At 39.6% G+C, this 6,805-nt stretch overlaps 1 protein-coding gene across 1 annotated transcript in view; it reads right to left on the bottom strand.

Annotated features, from left to right (window-relative positions):
* KCNK2 (potassium two pore domain channel subfamily K member 2) overlaps positions 1-6,805 on the bottom strand; it is a 183,577-nt gene that overhangs the window by 142,294 nt on the left and 34,478 nt on the right. The window lies entirely within an intron of this gene.

Below are 6,805 nucleotides of genomic sequence, written 5' to 3'. Positions count from 1 at the left end.
CTGCAGAAAGGCAAACGTATTTCTTAATGCCTCCATAATATGTAACCAATACATTTTCCTTCCTTACAAGGGTCCCAGATAGCCATGGTGCCCATGTACTCCATGATGGGACCTTTCAGAGGACACATGAGTCTCAGAAGTAGCTGTAAGTATTCAAATTATTACTTGAGAGGTGCCTATGTGCTCCAATTTTGGAGTAACAGCTTGAATATTATGAGATTATTAAAATGCACAATTTATTGTTGAAACAATATAAAGTAGATAAGCACTTCTAGTATCTACTATTACAAAAAATCTCACATTCTTATATTCAGGCAAGCAGCTTTCTTCATCAGAATCTTTGTCAAGCACCTGTGGAAGAATTGCTAGAAAGATGTTCTGCCTGAAGCATCCCTTCTCAGAAATGCTGTTCCACTATACCTTCTCCAGATCTGTCGCTGCACTCTCCAAACTACTGGCTGCAACAAGGTCTTTTACCATCTCATACCAGCATACTCTTCATGCCAGTCCCTCTGCTGCCTTCTCCTCATCCAGGGCACATATTCTCTCCCTTCTCTTTGCTTCTTCTTCCTCCTCACTCCTTCTCTTCCTCGCCTACTCTCTCTTCACTGGCTCTCAACCACTTAACTTAACCAGCCACAGCTGCACCTTGTCTAGATCAGCCAACCCGCCGCCCCTGAAGCCAGCCCACAGCTGTATATTATCAATGCTAATTAACCCAGCTTCATTCCTCTACACAGATCCATATAGTTTCAGTCTTTAATTATATGCTGGCAAGCGCACCACCACCTGCCAGTTTTGTCCTTTTTGTCCTTTGTCCCACCCGTGACAAAGCCCAGCTGCAGTTGGAGGTGTTTTACTCTCTGCACATAGGGAGTGCTGCATTTCAGGGCCTACAGGGTATTAATCCTATCATCCTCCTCTTCCCACCTTTTCAAAGGAAACCCGAAGGATTGAGAGGAGGACACCTGTTGTGTCCCCACCTCAGCGATCTGTCATACTGGTTTCCTGTATAATTTTATCTATATGTATTTTCTGAAGGGAACAGAAGGAGAGACACCTCTGGTAGATGCTCAAAGCAGTAGCCAAAGCTCAATGCCTGCCAGCGCTTCCTGTAGCTGAAAATAGGCAGAACTACTTACCCAGAAGGGGACCAGCTTGAGATAACTGTACAGCTGAAGCAAAGTAAGAGTCGCCATCCCCGGAGGTATTTAAAAGATGTGTAGATGTGATGCTTATGGACATGGTTTAGTGGCGGACTTGGCAGCGTTAGGCTAATGGTTGGACTTGGTGATCTGAAAGGTCTTTTCCAACCTAAATGGTTCTATGATTCTGTGATCTGCAAAACATTTGTCAGCCATTGACTGGGCCACTCTGCTGAGAGATTATCTCATTGCTTACTGTATTACCTGCGTTGAAGCAAGCACTGTGGTCATAGCCATGGGCAACTGTTCTGCCTTGTTAAGCATGAGACAAACAGAGAGGGAAGAGGTGGACCCTCTCCTGCCCAAATTTAGGCTCTAAATACAAGATGAGGAAGCAGACAGATACAAACAGATACAGGACCATAACTGTGAACTGCTTATTTCCTTGCAATTCTCGACAGATACTTCTACTAGTTTACAAAAGGCAAAGCCAAGGATGTTGCAGAGATGGTTCCCACTTGCCAGCAAAGTGAAGGGTAGATAAGAATTTATATTTCCAAGCTTTTGAGGCTTAAGTATTACTGAACAAGTTTTATTTTTTGATTAACAGTACACATAGCTTTGTCCCCACATTGTGAAGTTTCTACTTGTAGGAACTAGCAGTTAGCAATAGTATAAACTATTTGCAGTATAGCTGCACTGCAGTTATACTAGTCTTTGAAAAAGTAAAATGATCGACATGTTCTTGAGAACAGGCTTTTTGCTCATATAAGAGGCAAAAAGAAGGGACTTTGAATTAGTAGTGTGGTGAGGAGCAAAGTCACCTCCTGTGTTTTTCAAAAGCATATTTTTGTTTTTCAGCTACATGGAAAAGACATGTTTTATCACTGTCATTGTGTATCAGCCAAACTTTAATACTGCTATGACTGGATTTATGATATGACATTATACCTCTGGACATGATCTATTCTCCAGACATGATTTGCAGAAGTAATCTCGTGCAATTCAATCAGTGGAAACTAGGTAAATTAGTCATCATACAACTACACATTCAGGACTACAATAAATTACTAGGAAAGTCATTACAAAATAGGAAATAAAAAGAGTCAGTGTTGAGAGAGTTGTCGCTGTTCTTTATTGCTCATTCTTGGATCTGTGTTTCCTGGAGATCTATCCTCACACAAAGAAGCAAGATGTAAATGTCTTGAGAGCACAAAAGTACTCAGAATTTAGACTCAAAAGAAGGCGACTTTCTGCAGGTAGATCTGTGCTCATACACAGAAAATTTTGAAACTCTGAAATGTTGAAAACTTGGATAAAGCGATTTGCTAAATGTTGCAGGTAAATGAGATCTATATAAGACAGCAGAAAGTACAGGGGTTTGATTCTGTTCAGACATGAGCTTGAGAACTCTGTCTGCCTTTGCAGCCCACAAAGGAACTGTTTCAATTTGACCTGATGTGTGTTTGGCCCATCAACAGAGCCTCGTAACAGGGCAACTTAAAATTCCTGAAAGATTTCTATTTAACATTTCCCTCAATTTGAAGTTATTTGAAGATGTAAAAGTAAACAAAAGAAAAATCTGTTAAAAAAGTGTGAACTTTCCAGTGAGGTCATATAAGATGACCCTCTCTAGGGATGGGAAATGCTTAGATAGGCACCCCCTAAATCTCCCCATTTTATTGTTTTTAGTCTTAAAACATCTTCGTTGAGAAATAGATGTGTTTTTTTCATGTCCTTCTTTCAGAGAGCTTGAGACAGAGAAAGACAAAATGACTTGCCAAAGTTCAACAGAAAGTCTCTGGCAAAGAAAATAATTTGCTTTTTTTTTTCCTTACATAGGAATAACCACAATGCTGCTTATTGCACAATGTTCGTAATCTTCTGGACACATGATAGAGTTAGATTTTATGAAAGACAAAAAATTAGATTAAACTACTAGTGCCTTGTATATCTTCAGCATTTCAAATTTGGGGTGGTAATTAATTTTGAGAAGAATGTTCTTTTTATAAATGGATTTTCCATCCCTTTTTAATCCTCAGAGATTGTTTGGATTATCACATTGTTCTGTCATGCTGTCTTTTTCACTGCATGTATTGAAATCGGGCTGTCACAGCCAATCAGAGAAAGATTTGGGGCATTTCCCAAAGTACTATTTTCTTTTCCTTAGTGGCAAGAGCCTCTATCTGCTGTGATTTAGGGCGTTGCTATTCCTTGAACTCAGTAGAGCTGCCCCACTTTACACCAGCTAGGAGTGGTGCTGAGTATTACTGAAGAGCTTGTTCCAGTTGCTTTTGCCAGCAGGAGGTTACAGCACAATTGGCAAGATTAATGAAAAAGATTAAGTTTTTGAAGTTTTGGAAGTGAATTACTACTGGTCTCAAACGCATAAAAGCTTTGAAACAGAATAGTACTGATTTTAACTATCTGATTTCTTTAGTACGGTACTGAGACCCAGGAGTGGTTTTCCTGGTTGACACTGGACATATGGTAAATGCTCATGATTAGAAATTGTTTGAGCTTTCTATTTGTCTGCTTCAAGTATCAGATTCCATTGTGGCACCTGTACTACTTCTGCTAAATTTCATTGAGACAAGAGATAAGTGCAGTTTGGTGATAATTTTACAGCAAGTTCTCCATTGCTTTGTAGAAAACAGAGTCATTATGTCTGTTGGTGTCTCTGTACCTGTTTGTGTCGTGATGTAAGCACCCGGGCTGTCCTTACATGTTCAATGAACAATCACAATGGATGGTCCTGGAGGTGAGGTAACACCACTACCTTTCTGCAGCTGGTCATGATGTGATGTGATGCTGCTCCTGGACAGGCTGTTGAAAGCAGGTCTTCACACCAGTGCCCTTCTGGCAGGCTTTTTGTCACCTGCAGGAGCACATCAGTAAACAATACTAAATGAAGCAACAAATACAGCATTAGGTGTTCTGTCCAGATCTTTCCTATGGTGCTTGTTCAAAAGATGACACAATAAATTGAATGTAGTCAAAGCCCCTTGGCAGTGAAAAACAGTTTGTAGCACTGTCTCACTTGGTAGGCAGGAGATTTAGACAAGAAAAAGCAACACAGCAAGAAAGCAGCCAAACTGAGGTTAGAAGGATTGATTCCCAGACTCTCAGCCCAGTGTCTCCTATTTTTACAAAATACAATAACAACTCTGAAACTAAGTTATTAACTGAAATTGTACATTGGGGACATGAACGATGAAACAGTCATTTACTTCTTTGTGTCAGAAAGCCAAATCTGAGTAGGTTGGATGGGCTGATTATCTCATTGTAAGGGCTGTTCTGTGTCTGCAGATGGAAGGCCAAAGGCATGTTAGATTTCTGCTTTCCAGTATTCTGCTTACTTTTTAATACTATTTACTAGCAATTTTCCATCTACAGATTCTGTCCGATGACTTGAGAAGGAATCCAGAAATAATGTTTTTTGTTCAGAAACAGGTTGAAAGACAATGCTCTATCTCAACTGCACTACCAGGTTAAAATTTAAAACAAGTAAATGCTTGTCTGCTTCTTGACTTTTTTCCTGGGATGATGAACTTAAGTCAGATACAAATTCTTCCTAATTTGAGAAGCCTTGTGGGTTAGAGATTCAGGGGAGTGTCATGGTCAGTCGGTGCATAACATGTTTCATGTTCTGGCTCCTTTTCTGGCCCTACTTCTGTCTTTGTGTGGATCCAGCCCATTTTTTGAACTACAGAGTGCTAGAGTTAGGCCTGGTGTCACCGAGAGGTAAGATATTCATATGCAGTTTTTTACAGTACTTTGTCCTACTTTCTAGTATTAAATCTTTCAAAATGTAAATGCTTTTCATTATATCTGATATTGAACAGTGAAATCCTCTGTTATTCTCCAGAGTTCTATGATATCCAAGACTCATACATTACTTATTGCAAGCCATAATTCTCATGTTTTCAAAATCAGGCAAAATAGGAATAATTTACCGCTTTTTCATGTTATATTTTGTGTTACCCTTATTTTTTGAAATAAATGAATGAATATTGACTTGGTTTTATTACAGAGAGGAGAGGATAAATATTAAAATGTTTTCAAAGCTTTTATTGCCTGAGACATTGCTTGCTCTGTTGAATGAACTAAGATTTTCCCCTTTTGCAGCCTTTTCTCCTGGACCTTCCTGCAAGCTCTCCCACCAGTACATCATTCAAAATCACATGGCTGCTCATTACAAGAAACTGATGTCTGCCAAAGGTGTGTACAGCCTAGCTAAAAGATGAAATCATAGTCAGGGGTATGTTGGTTGCCCTTAGTTTTGGCTGGCTGCTGAATTTCTTCCCCTTTCTTTCCTCTCTCTCCCTATCACTAACTCAACAGGTATAGGAGGATTTAAAAGTGAGGCATAACATTGTGCCCTAAAGGAGGAGATATGTAGAACACTCAATTGGAACTGTAATCTCGTCTTGGGACAAGCCGTCCTAACTGTTGAGAGGCGTAAAGTCTACAGAGTCACATGGTTCCACAAAATGACATGTTCATGTTAGGAAGGGAAATATTATTTAATTTCCCTGTGTTATTTCAGTAATGGTTTCTCTTTAGAAGTATTAGGTAGTTGACTAAAAGGAAAGGTAAAATGAGAACTAGGGCAGGTATTTGTTTAATTGGGAGAAACCACTGAAGAGTAACAGTGAGGTGACAGCTTTTGATGTTCAGAAAGTTACAACATCAGTCCTAAATAACCTAGAAGGAAATTCCATTAGCATGCAGTCATATTTGAGAGGGCTCTTCAAATGTTGTCCCCTGGTAAATAGCTGCAAACTGTTAGAAAGAGAATTTGGAATTAAAAAATGTCCTCTGTCAGTTGTCTGGAGCTGTGTAAGCTTCCTGGTGCTTCAGGTGCTGATGAAAGCAACTAGAGTTGAATGGTCATTGCTGTAGTTAAGTTACTGCAAGACTTGCGGTCCTTGAGCTCCTAAGGCTTTCTAACCAAACAATTTGCTGATAACATGCAGTGAGCTTTATAATAACAAATAGCTGTTGAACAATAGATGAGATTGCTGCTGCCTTTTTTGCCAGGAGACCAATCCTTTCATCAGTTTGCAGTGCCAAGTGCTTTATCTTAAACTATCTAGCTCAAATCTAGTGCATCTTTTTCTCATGGTGTCAGAACCACTATTTAGAAGTTTCATGACCTCCACTGGTTCGTGATGCCCCCATTCATATTAGGAGCTGGAGGCTGGACTGCTGCTGTACACTTTCGTACTTAAGTGACTTTTGCTTTTGCGTGGCTAATGTCACAGAAACAGTGAGTTCTAAGGACTGTAGAATTCACATCCTAGTGCATTGCTCATAAATATACAGAAGCTTCAGGACTGACTGAAAGCAGCAAAGACTGCCATATATAATTGAAATTTGTTTCTTAACTGGTGAAGCCTAAATGAGGGAGAGAAGATCAAAAAGTAAAAGGAGGAAAACAAAGATGTTTTGCAGTCTTTTTTTTCTATTACATTCTTAAAGCTCAGAAGAAAATACACAGAAGATATTCTTGGCATAAAAGGAGCCGAGTGCTTTGCTCCCAAACAGGTTTCAATTTACTTTTTTTCAAATGTCAGTCCTGCTTGTCCGTAGTGGAATTCAGCCAAGCTGGAAAGAGCTTCTCACAGTACCTGCTGATCAAAATTCCCAATGGCTAA

This window comes from Falco punctatus (genome assembly GCF_963210335.1).
Source record: "Falco punctatus genome assembly, chromosome: 12".
NCBI classification, from domain to species: domain Eukaryota; kingdom Metazoa; phylum Chordata; class Aves; order Falconiformes; family Falconidae; genus Falco; species Falco punctatus.
Note: the sequence above shows the minus strand (reverse complement) of the source record. Positions and strands in the feature narration are given on the sequence as shown.